This window comes from Sarcophilus harrisii, chromosome 6 (genome assembly GCF_902635505.1).
Source record: "Sarcophilus harrisii chromosome 6, mSarHar1.11, whole genome shotgun sequence".
Lineage (NCBI taxonomy): Eukaryota > Metazoa > Chordata > Mammalia > Dasyuromorphia > Dasyuridae > Sarcophilus > Sarcophilus harrisii.
Genome location: NC_045431.1, coordinates 182,728,605 through 182,748,059, shown reverse-complemented (window position 1 = coordinate 182,748,059; position 19,455 = coordinate 182,728,605). Strand labels below are relative to the sequence as shown.

The 19,455-nt window shown below is 35.9% G+C and overlaps 1 protein-coding gene across 5 annotated transcripts in view; it reads right to left on the bottom strand.

Moving 5' to 3' along the window:
• Window positions 1-19,455, bottom strand: part of SH3TC1 (SH3 domain and tetratricopeptide repeats 1) — a 103,480-nt gene that overhangs the window by 60,823 nt on the left and 23,202 nt on the right. The window contains exon 1 of one of the 5 annotated variants that reach the window (XM_023506124.2): window positions 17,383-17,754. The exons of the other annotated variants lie outside the window; for them this stretch is intronic. The gene's annotated coding sequence lies outside the window, so the exon portion shown is untranslated. Of the gene's footprint in view, window positions 1-17,382; window positions 17,755-19,455 lie in introns of those variants that run through there. 5 annotated transcript variants of the gene reach the window in all.

Here is a 19,455-nt window from a genome sequence, read left to right as displayed (position 1 = left end):
AAAATGGCAAAAATTGGGAAGAACCCTTTCTCTGATCCTCTGGTTCTCTGACCAACCTCAGATTGGTCCCTACCATACTGAGTCTCACAGCACTGACATGCCTTCAGTCACAGCCAGGAAAGGAAATAGATTTTCCCTGGTGCTGAGAAGCCACCAGCTGTGGGAGGGAGGAAAGGAAGGAAGCCAGTAAGCAGATCTGTTTTTGCAGAGTTAGATAAAAAATTCTAGCAAATGGTTCTACATATTGGGAAACATCTAAAAGGCAATTTATCACTTGCAGGAGGAAAAAATCTATTGTATAAGGGGGAGGAAGATAGAGGAATTACAAAAAAGCAATTTGTGTTAATAAATATGTTTTACGGGACTATCTCCACGGTATTATGTTAGGTGATGAGGCTACAAAAAACAAAAATAAAATGACACATTCCTTAGAGGAATATAGGGTCAACCATGGGAATATGGAGAGTAGGGATAGGAAAAGAGAACAGAGATAAAACATACATATATTTCAATGGATCTATGATCTCACTGAAAGGAATAATTCATCTAGTATTCAAAACACAATTTATTCATGTCATTCCATCCAGTGTGACATCCATTTCCTCCACAAGCAATCCAACTAACCCATATAGGGGTCCTCTAAAGATCTGGAAATTGCATGAAAGTCTACGGAGCAAGTGGTCTGTCCATTGGTTATCACTCACTCTTGCTATAAGATCTAAATCCTTTCTTTCTCAGGCATATAGTTTCTTATGCTGCTTTTCATGCATGTAATACTTACTAATGCACTATAACCTATTCATGCACTTACAACGTGGCTGTCCATTGCTCTTGAGTGATAGACAGTTTTATTCCATGACAATCACAGACCATCATGAGAAGACTATTAGTATTCTTTATGTCTTTAAGTTTTTGTGTGGATATAAAGATGCAATTTGCTATAGTGCAGCATTTGTTGATGCATGGTTGTTTCCTTTGCAAACTGTTATCAATTATACATGGATTACTACTGTGAAAATTTTATAGGATTAGAAAAACAGGTATATAGATTGGTTATTCTTGATTTTTGCAGTTGCCTTTTTTGAGTAACAATACCTGAATTTTTTAAAAAATCCATTAACATACATTTATTAAGCACATGCCATGTGCTAGGTTCTATACTATATACTGGAAGTACAAAGACATAAGTGAAAAAGTATCTACCTTCAAAGAGCTTAAATTCTATAGTAAAACTTATAGAATTCCAAGTCGTTGTTATCTTTCCCTTTTTCAGGTATCATGAAAACTGATTCCCCAATGCCTTCAAAATTGTGATGTTTTTCTGAATTTTCTCTTCATGCTCAACAAATTGCAGATGGCAAAAATAGGAATGATCAATAGAGGAGTTGGGGAAAGACATGGGGCACTAATGTATCATTAGTAAAATTGTGAATTCTCAGCAATTCTGGAAAGCACTTTGGAATTATACCAAGTAAATGACTAAAATGTCCATAGCCTTTGACCCAGAGGTCCTCCAATTGGACATATTTCCCAAGGAAGTCAATGAGAAAAAGAAAGATTCCATATATACCAAAATCTTTTAGCAGCACTTTTTGTGTAAGTAAAGAACTAGAAACAAAGCAGGTATTCTTTGATTGGGAAATGGCTAAACAAATTGTGCTATATGAATGGAATATTAATGTGAAACAATGAGTGTGATGATTACAGATACATGGAAAGTTCATATGAGATGCAAAGTGAAGAACCAGAAAAACAATATATTTACTGATTACAGCAATGCAAGCAGACAATAACAAAATAATCTGAATGTTGTGATCAATCTTGGCTCCAGGGAATAGCAAAAGCTATAGCAGCATTAATTTTAAAGTTTGCAAAGTACTTTACAAATATTACCTCATTTAATCCCTACAACAACCCTGATGGGGAAAGTGGTATTATTAATTTATAGATGGGGGGAAGAAAGGGAGGAAAGACGCATTTATTTTGTTTTGAGGTAGAGTTAAGTGACTTGTGCAACATGGCACAGCTAGTACATGTCTAAGACCAGATTTGAATTAAGATCTTTCTGATTCTGAGGCCTAGTGCTTTAGCCCCTGCACCACCTAGCTGCCCTCCAAAACAAGCATTTAAGCACCAATTATATGCAAGGCACTGTGCTAAGCATTTTACAGATATTATCTTATTTGATGGGAAAACTGTAGTTGAGAGAGGTCAAGTGAATGATCTGAAATCATACAACTATTAAGTGTCTGAGCCACAATTCAAAGCCAAGTCTTCATTTTACTCCCTTCCTTTCTTCTTGGCAGAAGTAAGGAATCATGAATATGGAACCCTGTATATAATGTTGGCTTTGGGATGCAATTTTTTCCCCCTCTCTTTATTCTGTTATAAAGCAAGAGTGTTTTACCTTTTTCTGTATTGTGAACCCCTTTGACAATCTGGACCCCCATCTCAGAACAATATTTTTAAATATATAAAATAGGTTAAAAAGAAACACAATTATATGGGAATACTTATCAAAGTATTTGTTTAAATTCATGGACTCCTTTTATAAAAGAAGAGCTTGTTGCAAGGGAAGATTAGAGAGAAAAGGAAATTACATTGGTAAATATGAAATAAGAACAAAAGATCCCAACATTTTTTTAAAATGTCTTAACTAAAAACAAATACCTTAGGAAAGGAGTCTTAGAACCAGAAGCAAAACTCATTGAGGTGAGCGCCTATCTGAACAGGAATCTCTTCTCTATTATCCCTGACAGTTGGTCATCTGGCCTCTGCTTGAGACTCTCCAGTTTTAAAAAGTCATCTAAAGTTTAGCCCTTAAAAAGTTATTCCAGGAATTCTGCTGTTAGTATTAACCCATTATTTTCAGATCTTTGGTTGACTTTCATTCTTGTTGTTCCTATCTGTTCTTCATGTGCCCTAGCATCCCTCACAAGCATCAGCTTGTGAAACCTTTGAAATGCCTCCCCATGAAGATATCTTGTTTCTTCTCATTCACATTGAAAGCAATATCCCCAGTCAATCTTTCCCTCTTCTGAATTCCCTAGCACACTTCAGGTACGTGTATCAAAACCTTATCTTCCTTATAAGAGCAACTGGCAATCCTTCTTGCTATCTCCTCTCTTCCCCCAGTGCCCTGCACATGTGCCAGCTCTGTATATGGTGGATGATTGAATGTATTTTGAATTCCAAGCAAAAAAAGAGGATTGATTATATGGGAGAAATTTTCTTACCATTATTTTGTCTTTTATTAAACACTCTCCAAGGATTAAAAGCAGAAATTTTTTATCGCTTAGTAGCATTTAAAGATTGGCAGAATAGTTTTATGCTTTTAAGAAAATAAGCTTTTCCTTTATCACTATACACACAGCTCTAGTCCAGTCTTTAAAAACTTAGATTTTTCAATGTAATGTAGAAGAAAGAACACTGGACTTGGAAACAAGCAAGACTTTGTGTCTTAAATCTCAATTCTTGCAAACTTTGTGACCTTGGCTTTCCTAAGCCTTGTTTCTTTATCTGTACAATGGTGATAATAGTATTTCTACTTTGTATCATCCAGGGTTGTTGTGAAGACCAAATGAGAATGCATTCAACAAATATTCATCGGACACTAACCACATGTTAGGCACTGGGAGTGCAGAGACAAACTTGAACCAGGTCCTGCCCTCAGGATTTTATATTCTATAATGGATATAAAGTACTATTTAAAAATTTTTAATGAAAATATGTTTAAAGTGATTATACATATATGATCTATATCAGATTGCTTGCTGTCTTGGGGAGGGGAAAGATAAAGGAAGGAGGAAGAAAAAAATTTGGAACTCAAAATCTTACAAAAATGAATGTTGAAATGTAATTAGGAAAATAAAATACTATTGAGGAAACAAAGTACTTTTTCTTTTTTTTTTTTTTTTTTTTTTTTTTTAGTATTCACTATCAAGTCTTTTCCCCTTTGGTTTTATACAAGGAATTCCTATCTCCAAAGTATTAATTATTTCACAAACAATTTTAAGATCAAAACTCAACAAATAAGATGGGTTGGGACAGAAGGAAGATGATTAGCTTGAGAATGGGAAGAATTAATATCCTGCTTATAATCTACACAGGAGAAGCAGTATAGTGTAGAAAAGGGGCAGTATAGGACAAGTGCAGTAGATAAAGTGCCTAGAGCCAAGAAGACTCACTGTTGTTAAGTTCAAGACTGGCCTCAGACACTTAACTAGCTATTTAAACCTGGACAAGTCATTTAACCTTTTTCCTCATCTATAAAATGAGCCATAGAAAGAAATGATAGACTATTTCGGTATCTTTGCAAAGAAAACCCCAAATAAGTGACACAAGGAGTCAATACAATTGAAATAATAACACCAACAAAAAATAATATGAAGAATGCTGGATTCAGAATGAGAAGACCAGAGTTTTAGTCCTGGCTCCTCCATTATTTAATAAACATTTATTAAGCACCTACTATGTTCCAGGCACTACAATATGTGGCAGGGATGGGAAAAAAAAGGCAAAAATAGTCCCTGGTTTCAAGGAATTCATACTCTAAAGGAGGAGCCAATAAGCAAACAAATATATGAAAACAAACTATCCATAGGGAAAATAGGAACTAATTAAGAGGGAAGGCATGAGAATTAAGGAAGATTTAGGAATTTAGTTGAGACTTAAAGAAAGTCAGGATAGCTAGTAGGAAGAAGGAAAATGGTAAAGCATGTGGTCAGTCAGAGAAAATGCCCAGAGCTAAGAAATAGAGGGTCTTGATCATGGAACAGCTCAGGAGACAATATCATTGGATCAAAAAGAATGTATTTCCACCAACAAAATTATGCAATGATCAACTGTGATGGATTTAGCTGTTTTCAACAATGAGGTGATTCAGGCCAGTTCCATGAATTGGATGAAGAGAGCCATCTGCATCCAGAGAGGATCATGGGGACTGAACGTGGATCACAACATAGCATTTTCAACTTTTTATTGTTGTTGTTGTCATTTGCTTGTTTGTTTTTTTGTTTCTCATCTTTTCCTTTTGAACTAATTTTTCCTATGCAGCATGATAAATGAGGAAATAGGTTTAGAAGAATTGTACATATTTAACCTTTATTGGATTATTTGCTGTCTAGGGGAAGGAAGAGATGGGGAGAGAGGGAGAAAATTTTGGAACAGAAGATTTTTACAAGGATGAATATTGAAAACTATCTTTGCATATAGTTTGAAAACTAAAAGCTATTGTGTAAAAATAAAATAAAAAAGATTAAAAAATAATAAAAAAAACAAAGAGATATGTTGACAAGTGAGAAGTCTGAAGAGGGAGAAGAGGCTAAGTGATGAAGGGCTTTGAGCACCAGAGTATTTTGTATTTGATCTTGAAATCAATAGGGTTTGGAATTTATTGAGTAAGAAAGGTGAAAAGGCCAAAAAAAAGTGCTTGGGAGTAATCACTCTCACGTGTTTGAACTCAACTAGCCATGTTATCTTGAGCTAATCATGGCTCCTTTCTAAACCCTAGTTCCCTCATAAGTCATATGACAAAGTTGAATGAAATGATCTAAAGTCTCTTCCTGATTTAACTCTGAGCCAATGTATGTATTAGAGATCAGCAGGTGGGCAAGTCTCGCTTGTTTATATCAAAATAGCAATCCACAACTTGAGGGAAGTGAGTCAGAATAAAAATTAGGAAGCTAGGCAAAAAATAAATAAAAGACAGAAGAAAGGGGGCTGGATATCACCAGCTGTTGTTGTTCAAAGCTTTTGTCTTTAAGCTAAAGAACAGAAACATTTCTTTCCTAAACATGTGAATAGAACACCTTATATAATATACATTATATTTATATGTTTCTATTCTATTAAAAATCTATTAACTACTAGCTACCATCTAAAATCTACAATCTACTATCTTGAGTATTGTCCTGTACTGAGTAGTGGGGTAGGGAGCATGGGAAGAAAAGTAACAATCTCTGACTTTAAGGAGCTTCTAATATCCTTGGGCAGTAGAAATGATATATGTCCACAATTATGTGAAGAGTCAAACAGTTACCAAAGAAGTAGATTGAGGGAAAGAATCACTTCTAATTGGAGTGGGGAATGATTTTAGTGTAGGACTCTGAGACCCCAACTCATAAGTAAGAATCCCTGGAAACCTTAGGTTCAAGGTATTCCTTTGAGTCTGTTCCCTTAAAACTATAGGTCATGAGTTCCTACTGATATATTTATCTTCAACAATCAGACAAAGTATAGTTAGCTTAAAATCAAGGCATTTGCTAAAATGGCATAGTAAGAAAAATGACAACACATATTTTCTCATACAAAAGAGACCCACCATCTTCTGCTTATCACCACCAACCCAACACCAATTATTGCTGACCATCCCACCACCAACAAGGCAGGCAAATTAGTCCAGCTGAATTAGCAAGACACCATGAGGGAGAAGCCAGAGGCAGCATGTGCTGGGCAGGCCAAACACTTGCTGCCATTTTGATTACCACCTCCCCTTTTACTCTATTGGAGCATCCTAAGAGCCATGGGAATAGAAGTGCCATTCCAAGACACCAACCATTCTTCTAGCCCATTGCTAGTAGTCATCATCTAGGGGAGCAAGATATTAGAATGTACATTTCTTGAGATCAAGGACTTTATTTTTTTTAATTTGTATTGCCAATGTTCAGCAATACACTAAAAATATAATAAATGTTTCCATTCATTCATTCACAGGTATGGATAGAATTGTTTGTGATGTAATTCCCCTTCCTGTCCAAATTCTATGAAGTGACTTGCCCAATGCCAACTACTGAGTTTATATTGGATCCAGAATGAAAATCCCTTTCTACTCTCCATCCCTTACCATGTCTCTTGTAGTATGTAGTAGAGTATAGGAGCCAAAGAAAAAGCATGGTCGAGTTGGAAAGGAAGTCAGCATAGACAGCCTGCTGGAGGTTTAAAAAGCAGACAGAATAATTGGGGGTTGAAGAGACTCAGGAAATCAAGCCCCCAAGGACAGACCCTCCAAAAGAAGCAAAGTGCCCGCTCCTGATACAACCCCTTATTTCCACCTGGTCATGGCTCTCTGCTAAGTCATTAACCAGCACCTGAGCAAGGCTAGCCTTGTATTTAAAAAAAAAAAAAAAGTAGTATAACACAGGCAGAGGAGAGAAAAAGACACTTCTCAACCTGATTCCTAGTCACTGACCATAAAGTATCCGAACTAACAGGGATATCTAGACCATTAAATCCAATGTCTTCATTACACAAGTAGTAAATGGACACCCAGAAAAAAGTTTTCTTGATAATGGCAAAATCACAGATCTCTGTGGATCCTGGACCTTCCTCTAGGGAGCTCCAACAATACAGGACAGGCACAGGTACTTTGGTCACCTTTCTAAGGTAGGCCCAGGAGGGCCTGGAAAGGAGAAAGACCCAGACACTGCCCTCCTCCCCACCTCCTCCCAGGGCAATGGAATGTCTCCAAACACATTCCAAAGATACCATACTTCTGTACTTCCTGGACTGGGGTGTGGAGAACCTGAAGAACCATAATAATCTAAATAACTAATTCAGTCTCACTTCAGTGACTCTCTCTGACCCCCTAAATCTTTGTAGTTAAAGGTCAAAATTCCTGCTCAAACAAGCTATTTGCAAGAAAAACTGGAAATAATGAAAGAAAGTACTAGAACCATTATTCCCATACTCAAATATAGGCATAGAGTTGATTCCCAATTCTGCCTACTGGATTTCAAGGTCAAGAATAAATAAGATCATAGGGTTTGGAGTTTGGTGGGACCTCAGAATACTTAGCAAATTAGCAGGATTTTAGTGATGAGGCAATTAGCACAGTAGATAGAGCAACAGGCTTGAAATGAAAAAGACTCAACTTTCTAAATTTAAATCTAACCTCACACTCTTAGAGTTGTGTAATGTTGTTTCCCTAAGTTTTGTCATCTATAAAATGGGCTGGAGAAGAAAATGGCAAACTACTCCAGTATCTTTGCCAAGAAAATCCCAAATGAGGTCATGAATAATGGGATACAACTGAAATGATACAAATGGGATACAAATGAAATGATAACAAATCAACAGGAACTAAACTTGTGATTTTATTAAAACAATATTTATTGAATAATAACTCCCTAGTAAAGAAACTCCCTCTACCAGGACAGATGAACTTCTCTTCTCATTTTATAATCCTAGAGAGCTCCCCAATACACTAAATGATATTCCCAGGGTCATACAGTCAGGATGAATCAGAGACATATTTTGAATCCAGTTTTTCAAGCTGGCTCTCTATCCATTATTCCACATTGCCTCTGATTTTTAGAAAGGCAGTATTTTATAGAGGAAAAACAAAACAAAGCAAAATGCTGGACTAGCATAAGACCTTGGTTTAACTATCACTTATAAATTGCACAAGTCATAACTCCAGATGAGTTTTAATCTCTTTCTTTTTATAATGGGGATATAATAGAAGTGAATCAGCTATCTCATAGGACTGTTGTAAGAAAAGGACATTGTAAACTTTAAAGTGCTACATAAACTTAAATTACCATTGTTATGATAAAGTTGATGACAAAAGACTCCTTCTTCTGATACTGTGACCAAGCTGGCCCATTGCAATCCAACTTTCATCATCAATCATCAAATTGATTTTCCTAAACTACTAATCTAATCACATTATCAGCCTGTTTAGTAAACTCCAGTGGTTTAAAGCCCCTTTTATTCCTCACTACCCTTAATATACATAGCCTCCTCATACAGTGACACTAGCCCCACACAATGCACTCCATCTCCTAATTCCAAGATTTTCAATGTTCATTGAAATTGAAATTGAAATTTTATATCCCTCTCATCTCTGCTTCCTGTCTTTATTGATTTCCTTCGGATCGCAGCTAAATACATACCTTCTACAAGATACTTTTCTTAATTTTTCTTAATGTTAATGCCTTCCCTCTATTAATCACCTCTTTTTTATCCTCTACATATCTTGTTTGTACAGTTTTTATGCTGTCTCTCCCATTCAATTGTGAGTTTCTTGAAAATAAAAACTGTCTTTTACCTTTCTTTGTATTTCTATCATTTAGCACATAAGTGATTAATAAATGCTCATTGACTGACTGGTTAATTTATGCACTTATTCTTTACAATAACTCCAGAAGTAGATAGTGCAAGAACTGTTTCTTTTCTATAGAAGAGGAAACTTCTTAGAAGCTGCAAGGTAATTTGCTCAGACTTACAAAGCTAGTAAATTTCAAAGGTAGTATGGCAATCTAAGTCCTCTGACTTAAATCTAATATTGTCTCCCAAGATATTTTGGGGTTTACAAATTTTTTTTAGGGATCATGCCTTAAACCCGAAACACTCAGGCTCTCATTGATTGGCCAACTATTGTTCCCAATCAAGCCTCATTTGGTCACTGAATTCAGATGGTTCAGAATAAATGTAATAGCAGTTACTTCTGTATGGGCCAGAAACCCCATAATCTTTCCCTTCCAGATTGATTTTGGTTTTTTAAGTAGATATAATAAGTTATTTTTTGCCTCAGTTTTTTTTTTTACAACCTAATCTTAAACACTGAATGTATGTTGCCTCAAATTAAGACCTGGGCAAGACTTTAGCTTAAAAAGGCCAAAGAATATTACTCCTACTGCATCTGGGCCATCTCCTGCCATGCTGATTTATATTTTGCCGCTGAACCCAGACAACGCCAGAGAAGAGAGTGAGACTGGAAACTTTGCTGGGAAATAGCCCACCCTCACTTAAATCCAATCCATTCAAAAGTCATGACATCTCTTTCCTAATATCATGGTTCTCTTCAAGAATAATGGAAAATTACATTGAATTCCCAATCCCTATATTTTTACCTGCCTACATTTTTTTGATTTCCTTCACAGGCTAATTGTACAATATTTCAGAGTCCGATTCTTTTTGTACAGCAAAATAACAGTTTGGTCATGTATACTTATTTTGTATTTAATTTATACTTTAATAATATTTAACATGTATTGGATATCCTGCCATCTAGGGGAGGGGGTGGGGGGAAAGAGGGGAAAAATTGGAACAAAAGGTTTGGCAATTGTCAATGCTGTAAAATTACCCATGCATGTAACTTGTAAATAAAAAGCTATTTTAAAAAAAGAATAAAGGACAAACAACAATAACAATCTTGTTTCCATTATATATTTGTGTATATATATGTATATGTGTACATAGTGTCCATTATAACATATATAACATATACAATAATATATAAACAATCATGATAATAACATATAATAATAATATGACCTGGTATATATTACACAAAACACTCATTTAAATATCAAAGCATATTACCCAAGGAACAAGATACTTAACCTAAATCCTCCAAAGTCACCTTATAGTAAAGGAATTTTTTTTTTTTTTGCTTTGTTCCAGACTACCATCAGTAAATATGAAGGTGATAGATGATAGATATATGATAAACAGATAGACAGATGATAAAATCATCTAATCAACTTAATAGAATCATAAATCTAGTTCTGGAAGAGACCTAAGGAAGCCAACTAATTCAACTCCTTGTATTTTATAGAAAAGGAAACTTGAATCCCAGTCCAGTTAAATGATTTTTCCCACATAAACAGTAAGTGTGTAAAGTAGATTGAATCTGGAGCCTCTAGTGACTCCACTGTATTATTACTTTCCTTCTCAGCTAGCAAACATACCCACACAGGTTTCTGCGATTGAGAATCACCAAGGCTTCAGTAAGAAGGGCCTCTCTCACTAGTTACTTATATAGTTGAGAAACACATCAAATGTAAGAAGTAACACAAGTGGTAGTAGAAATAGCGTGGAGCTGCAGTTAAGGAAACTTGGCTTTTAATCTTTATCCTTGCCACTGGCTGAATGACAGAGCAAGTCACGTACTGCTCTGGACAATAAATCATCCATAAAATGTGAGAAGTCCCTATATATTCTAAGATGTTTATAGTAGTCCTTTTTATGGTAGCAAAGAATTGGAAACAAAGTAGATGCTGCTTGATTGGTCAGTCAGTGGCTAAATCAACTGTGGCCATGAATGTCGATGGAATATTATTTTGCTGCATAGAAAAGCATGCACAGATTTACCTGAATTTATCCAGAGAGAAAGAAGCAAAACCAAGAAAACAACATACATAATGACTAAAATGTAAAAAAAACTAGAAAAAAACCAAAAGTCAATGTTGCAAAATCACATAGAATAATTATGACCCCCAAAGAAGAGAAAGGAAGAACATTCCCACTCCACTTGTTTGAAGAAGTGGGAGATTCACGGGTACGAAATATTGCATATTTTCAAACTTTTTTCAATATATCAATTTTACTACTTTTCCCCCTCTTTTTTTCTCTCAAAAAGGGTTTGTTTGTTTGTTTACTTTGTTTTTGTTGCTTTGTTTTTAATTGGAAATGGCTCTCTAAAAGTAGGGAAGGTATAATTCTAGGAGAAATTTTGGCAATATTAAAAAGACAACAAATGAAAATTTATTTTTAAAAAGAATAAATAAGATAATGATAGTAGATCCCCTTTTAATTATAATTTTCTATGAACTATTTTTAAGGTTTCTTCTAGCACTAACATTTTATGTGTCAACATTTTTTTATGTTATATATTATATTATATTATATATTATCCAGAGTTTAAATCCAGCCTCAGACAGTTACTAATTATGAAATCCTCAGCAAGTCACTAAAACTTTTTGTCTCAGTTTCCTCAGATATAAAATGGAGATGATGATAGCAACTATATCACAAGATTATTGTGAAAACCAAATGAAATAATATTTGTAAAAAAAAAAAAGCTTAGTGCATTACTTAACACATAGTAAGAACTATATAAATGTTTATTTCCTATTCACTTCCTGGAATCCAAGTATTATAAAAATTCCTGTGCTTGATCCTGCCACTAATAAACACCTACTGTTTTCTAGACTATAAAAACCATTCCACCTCTTTAAGTTTCTCTGAGTATTTGAATATATGTCTCTTTTTTTATCTCTTCAATACCAGAGGAGGCTTCCTCGATCAGTTCTGAAAGAAAAAAATACAAGTCTGGAGTCTTAGATCACATTTTAGTGGTCACTTAGATTGACTGGTACCAAGGGTCTTAATGTCCAAAATCTTCTCTCTCTAGGGCAAGTGTCAAAAGCAACATTGTGCAAGAAGTTTCTTGGTGCAGTGAAAAGAGCCCCCAAGTGTGTAATCAGAGGACTTGGAATCAAATTCTATTTAGTACTTGTGCAATTTTGAACAAGTCTTCTCTCTCCCTAAGATTCATTTTCCTTACATCTAACATTTAGAGGGTGGGGTTTAGCTTCCTTCTGCTTCCTATGATATAAAATTTAGGTTTCATTTTGACTGAGAATGATAATGAGGAAGTGAGACAAGTTTCTGGGGATATTGCTATTTCTTGAATATTCCCTCTTCCTTAAAGAGGAATTTAGAATTGCAAGATGGCAAAGGTGGAATTGGACTTCAGTGACATAGAATGTTGGAACTATTGGGATCTGGAAGAGTCCTTAGGAACCATGGCATTTTGGATGTTGAAGCTCAAGAAGTTGAGAACAGAATATTAAAGATGGAAGGTACTTGAGAACATTGAACATAAAATGTTATGCCTAGAAAGGAGCTTAAGACATAGAATTTAAAATCTTAGACATTAGAGATATAATTATCCCAACCCCCTTGTTTCATTGATATGGAAACCAAAGGAAGGCAAGTGAATTACCCTTCCCATGACCATACATCAATTAATCACGGACTCAAGTATCCAGATCTTCATCTTTCCATTCTAGCTTCTCTCTATTGCAGTTTATCCATTTATACCATAGCCCTTGCTATGCTGAGGAAATCTGCTATGCTCAGGAAAGAGACCTCACCCCAGATATAAGAAAATCCTTTGGTGGCTTGACCTCATATATACATTCATTCGTTAAGAGAAAAAAGAATCAGTATTTCAAGGTATATTTTGAGATAGGCAGAAGTCTTGAAATTGTCCATTCCAACAGATTCCATGTGTTATCTTTAGTTAATTTATCATAATGAGACATTATAGTAGTTTTTCTTTCATGGCCAAGGGCATGGACAGCAGAAGAGGATATGCAAGCTTCAGGATAGGGCTGAGAGTGAGGAGTTTGGGACTCTAAGCCTAACTTTGTCTCTACATTTTGCTCTGTGACTTTACCCAAGTTTTCTGTCCTCTTGATTTCCTCTTTATAAAATGTAGAGATTGGAACAGATAATTCCTAAAGGTTTCTTCAAAACCTAACATTCTACTCCCAAAGTTTTCAGGAACTTTTTGCCAGAATCATTTTTAAAAAATAATTTTATACCTGCCTGAATTAATTTCTGAATATATCCTTCCTCCTCCATTCAATGAATTATTCATTCCAACAGAAAAAAAAAAAAAAAAAAAAGAGCAAGCATTTGAGTACAGGCAATCAACACATCAACCTAATGTAACAATATTTGTCATATTACACACCCATAATCCTCTACCATCTGTGAATAAGGAAAGCACATGCATTCTTACCTCTTCCTTGTGTATAAGCTTTTTATTATGACAGAGTATTAATTTTATTTTTTGTTCTTTCCATTTACACTGTATCTTTTGCTTTTTCTAATTCTACTTGCTTTATTCTACATCAATTCCTATATTTTGCCAGAATCTTTACCAACTTCACCTTTCACAAGGCATATAGCAAATGTGGAGAAATCAAAGAATTTGGTATGGAAGCAGATTCATTCTCCATCTTTCATCTTTTGCTCCAGCTCTAGTTCCACAGTGCTTCTGCTAATGCTATGCTCACCCTTGGACTGGCTCCCCTCCCACCCACTTAGCAAGCATCTGAAGCAACTGAGCTATATCTTAGGAGAAGAGAGTAAGCTGAACATTTCAAAATTGCAAGGGATTCAGAATTCAGGGGATTCAACTCTCTCATTTTATAAATAAGGCAGAATGGAAAAGGAGAGAGCAATGTGCTCATGGTTAGGCACTAGGGCAAAAGCAGAGCTAGTATTAGGTCTCTTGTCTCCTAATCTAGCATCTTTTCAGCTGCTCTGTAATCCAATGCTTCTCTGATTAGTTTATTGAAAAAAAGTTAACTTATGACATCTTTTAATCTGTTCTTGGCATTTGCAGCAAATATTTAGTTTGTGGTTTACAAAGACTCACCACAATTACGAGTTCCAATATTTCATCTGCTCAAAACAAAAATGAGCAAAACAAAAAACAAAACACAATGAATATCATTCTGAAAGAACAAAACACACCCTTCTTCAATACAAGTACTCCTTTATTAAAAGATGATGGCTATTTTAATCGGTTTGCTAGAGAGCACTATCAATGACTTAGGAAGCTTCCAAAGGTCACCATAAAACAGAATGGTACACATTGGGAGAACGTTGGGCTTAGGGAGTCAAATGTCCTAGCTTGACCAGTCACTAACTACATAATCTTGGGTATATCACCCAAAAACCCAGAGAGGGAAGAAAAATATTACCTCCATTTCAGAGAGGAAGTAACTGAGGTTCAAGAAGATTGAGAGGAAAATCATCCTTGTAACCTACAGATTATAGCATTGAATTTGCTACCATTATCCTTTGAATTGCTGTTTTGTTTAGTCGTTTTCAGTTGTGAGCAACTCTTTATAAACCGATTTGGGGTCTTCTTGGCAAAGATATTGAAACAGTTTGCCATTTCCTTCTCCAGCTCATTTTACAGACAATTTAAGGAAATTGCAGCAATCAGTAAATGACATGCTTAGATTCATACAGTCTCTGAAGATATATTTGAACTCAGGTCTTCCTATTCCAGGCCCAGCACTATCCACTGCCCCACATATCTGCCCTTGAAGTATTATAGTCAGCTAAAATTTTGCCTTTTTACCTTGTCTTCTAGTAACAATAGATCTATATAACTGTACAAATGTGTTTATATATATTGGATTTAACATATATATTAACATGTATAACATATATTGGATTACTTGCCATCTAAGGGAGGGAGTGGGGAGGAGGGGAAAATTTGGAACCCAAGGCTACACAAGGATCAATGTTGAAAAATTATCCATGAACTATGCTCAAAAAGTTATCAAACTGCGCATACCCTTTGATCCAGCAGTGTTACTACTGGGCTTATATCCCAAAGAGATCATAAAGAAGGGAAAGGGATCTGTATGTGCACAAATGTTTGTGGAAGCCCTCTTTATAGTGGCCAGAAACTGGAAACTGAGTAGATGCCCATCACTTGGAGAATGGCTGAATAAATTGTGGTATATGAATATTATAGAATATTATTGTTTGGTAAGAAATGACCAACAGGATGATTTCAGAAAGGCCTGGAGAGACTTACACGAACTGATGCTGAGTGAAATGAGCAGGGCCAGGAGATCATTATATACTTCAACAACAATACTATATGATGATCAATTCTGATGGACCTGGACATCCTCAGCAATGAGATGAACCAAATCAGTTCCAATGGAGCAGTAATGAACTGAACCAGCTACATCCAGCGAAAGAACTCTGGGAGATGACTAAGAACCATTACAATGAATTCCCAATCCCTATATTTTTGCCCGGCTGCATTTTGGATTTCCTTCACAAGCTAATTGTACAATATTTCAGAGTCCGATTCTTTTTGTACAGCAAAATAACGGTTTGGTCATGTATACTTATTGTGTATCCAATTTATACTTTAATATATTTAACATTTACTGGTCATCCTGCCATCTTGGGGATGGGGTAGGGAGAAAAAGGGGAAAAATTGGAACAAGAGGTTTGGCAATTGTCAATGCTATAAAATTGTCCATGCATATAACTGGTAAATAAAAGGCTATTAAAAAAAAAAAAAGAAAAAAAAGAAAAATTATCCATGAATATGTTTTGAAAATAAAAAGATTTAATAATAATAATGAAAAAAAAACAATAGCTCTATTGTTCTCATACCAGTTCTCACCCATAACAGAAGGATTTCTCCTTCACAGTCTGACAATAATGTGACTGAAGCAAACTACCCAAAATACTACCTAATATTTCTGTAATACTTAATTTTTCATGAGACCATGAAAACAGCCACAGATTTGGGGTCAGAAAATGTGGGTTAATGATCCAGCTTTGCCATCTATCAACTGAGCAAACTTTCCCTTCCTCTGAATTCTACTTTTGTCACCTGAAAAATGGTTATATTTGTACCTCACCATATGACTTTGAGGTTTGAATAAAATAATGCATGTAAAGTAGCGCATTTGGACTTTTAAGTACTCAGTAATCATGTCATTTGAGGAAAACAATGAAAAAATTTTTGTCACCATTTCACATACAGGGAAAGAAATAAAGTCAAGGATAAAATGAAGTGATTATCCTTAGGTACCTAGCCTGAGTTGGCAGCCTTAATAGACTACTTGCTGTTTAATTAGGTGCACCAGAGACCTCAGAACAGACTCCCTGGTTTGAGCCAAACTAGGTTTAAATACAAATGGGAAATATTTAATAAAAGAAATGAAAATATCATAAAACATAGATAACATTACATTTTAAAACTATTAGTTGATATCCTATGGGGATGCTTCTATATGGATTAATGGCCCCTATTTCTGTTTGACACCAGTGATATACACAACAACAGAGGAGAGGAGAGCCCTTAGACATTGGACACCCAGCCTCACTACATTCCTTTCTGATATATCAGGATCAGTTCCTCAAACTTCAAAGACCTTCCTTACATCTGAATCAAAAAGTACTTGCCTGCAAGATTTAAGAAGGACTGATTCATAAATTGGCAAGCTGGGTGGGAAGCCAGAGATTGGATTAGGTATAAGAAGAGAATTATGGAAGCTGAGGTATCAGGAATTCATTTGCTTTCTTTTTTATTTATTTCTTTTTTTTTTTAACCAACTTATGTTTTCAGGGAATTCCCAGTGAGAAAACTCCCTCCATCAATTCAGATCTTCATTTGATTTATACTTAAAATCTTAGTGAGTTGTCTAGGCCACTTAAAGATTAAGCCAAGATTTCAATGTAGAACTTGGTAATTTTAAGGCTTCCTCTCTGTCCACTATATCACAATTGCCTCTCCTGGTATTCATTTTATTTTAAAATGAGTGACAATTAGGAAAAATGAAAGGAGGGGAGGAGAAAAGAAGGGAGAAGGCAGGGAAGAAGACTAGAAAGGAGAAAAGAAAGGAAGGAAGGAACGAAGAAAATATGGTCTCAAAAAGAAGAAAGCTTGTTCCTGCTAGGAACACCGTCAGCCTTCAGTCGCCCTCTGAGAGATCACATCCAAGAGCAGAAAGTACAGGACCTCAACAATTACACAAATAATTTCTCTCACACACTGGTGACCAGAGCCCACCCACTCCACATTTGCTGCCCTACCTTGTCAGAGGACGCTTCATCCTTCCCTAACCCTGCTGCCTGTATACAGAGCCAGCCCGGCCTCAGCTCCAGCCCCACAGGCAGAGACTTCCCGTATGTGTACACATATCTTCCTGCCTGCCCTTTTTTACCTGGCCTGCTGAGGAAATGGGAAGCTCAGTGTGGTGGCTGGCTGGCTGAAGAGTTGATCATTAACTCGCCGATGTTCCCATACATTCCCCCAGACAGCTTGCTTGCTGCACCCCTTTCCCAAACACTGATTCTTTCTGAGCACCCTTTTTTTTTTTGAGATGGAAGCCATGCCATAAGATTTCCTCTAGAGAAAGGGGAAATCAGTGGTAAAGAATTGGGGAAGTCTATCTGCCTATCCTTCATTCTGGATTGAGTCACATATCTCTCCCCCCCCTCCCCTCACCCCTTTACTATACAGTATCATGGAAAACACTTACATGTTTTCCATGGTCAAAATATTCTACCCGTTTCTTTGAAGACTACCTTACAGGACCTCTTGATCTATTCGGCTTGGGTCTGCAAGTTTCCTTTTGGGCTTTGTTAGGCAGCTGGGAAAAACAACACTTTACTGGAGCCAAAGTACCTTCAGTGGGAAGAATACAGGCTTTAGTGAGCCAAGAAATGTGAGTTCAAATTCAATCTTTGCCATCAACAAGAGGTATGATTGTAGGCAAATCATTTCATTTCTCTGACCATCTTAATGTTTATGTTATAAAAACTGGAAAACAATCCATTTCCTGCTTTTTACATTATCTTTTTAAAAGTGGTTTACTATTTTTTTAAACCCTTCTGCTGTTTACATAATTATATTTGTACAGCTGAAACGAAAGCCTTCCCCGATCTTGAGGAGGAACTAGCTAGGAGACAGCTTGATGTAATAACAGAACATTCATAATTGGATGACCTGGAACCCATCACTTTATTCCTTTAAACTTCAGTTTATCTACAAAGGGAAAGAAGGAACAAGATTAGATTAGTTAGCCCTCATAGTTCCTTCCAATACTAAATGTGTGATCTTTAACTTAGGTTTATACTAAAAAATGTTCAAGAGTAGATTGTTCTAGCATTCTCTAATTGTATATTATTTTATTTACTTGTGAGCAAAACACTTTGTAAATTGTAAAGCATTATAAAAATAACAGCTATTTATTATTATTTGGAGGAGTGAGTGTCATATTTAGTTCCAGAAAGTACCTTATCAATTGCTTAGTCCAATCCTTTCAGTTTATGTATAAATCAATGAAAGTTCTGTGAGTTCAAATGACTTACCTGAGAAGGTCTCTAGTTACTCTGACAGTCTAAGTTGGCTCATCTAGAATTCATTCTAGAATGCTGTACAGAGATCACATGCTAGGGCTCATGGTACTACATTCTTGCATAATATTAGTGAAATTTGTTCCCAGCTTTATTGGCATTCCTGTGCTTGCTTGCTCATTGGGAGCAGAGGAGCCAAGAATCATGGAATTTGGATTTTAGAACTAGGGGGGACCATAAGTAATATTGGGGTCTAGACCAGTCGGGGCATAATAGAAAACACTTAATTTGGTATCAGAAGTTCTGGGTTTGGTTCCTGCTTCTTTGCCTTAGGAGCTGAGTGGAGTTTGAGCAAAAAATTTTCCTTATTTAGACCTTGGTTTCTTCATTTGGGAAATGAAGGGATTCTAATTGGTGTCTGGGAATCTGCCTGGCTCTAATCCTGTAGTCCCTACGATTCTCTCTCTATCATCACAATAAAGGAAAGACTACAGTTTTATAAATGATTGATTGAGATCCAAAGAAGCAAGATAACATGCCCTAGATAACATCATCCTAGAGCAAAAGCTGGATCTTCTGGTTCACTGGTCAATGTTCTAACAACATTAATACTATACCTATTAGTTCTAAAATGCTTTCCAGATGTAATTAAGAAGCATCCCCATTGCTGCTCTCATTAGGCACCAGAAACATTTATTGATCACTCACTTTCTACATCATGTTTATAAACTCTCAAGAGTGTATGTACAATGCCTTATGCCATTATGTATACTAACAACTGGGTTGATAGGAAGGAGTGACTGTCAT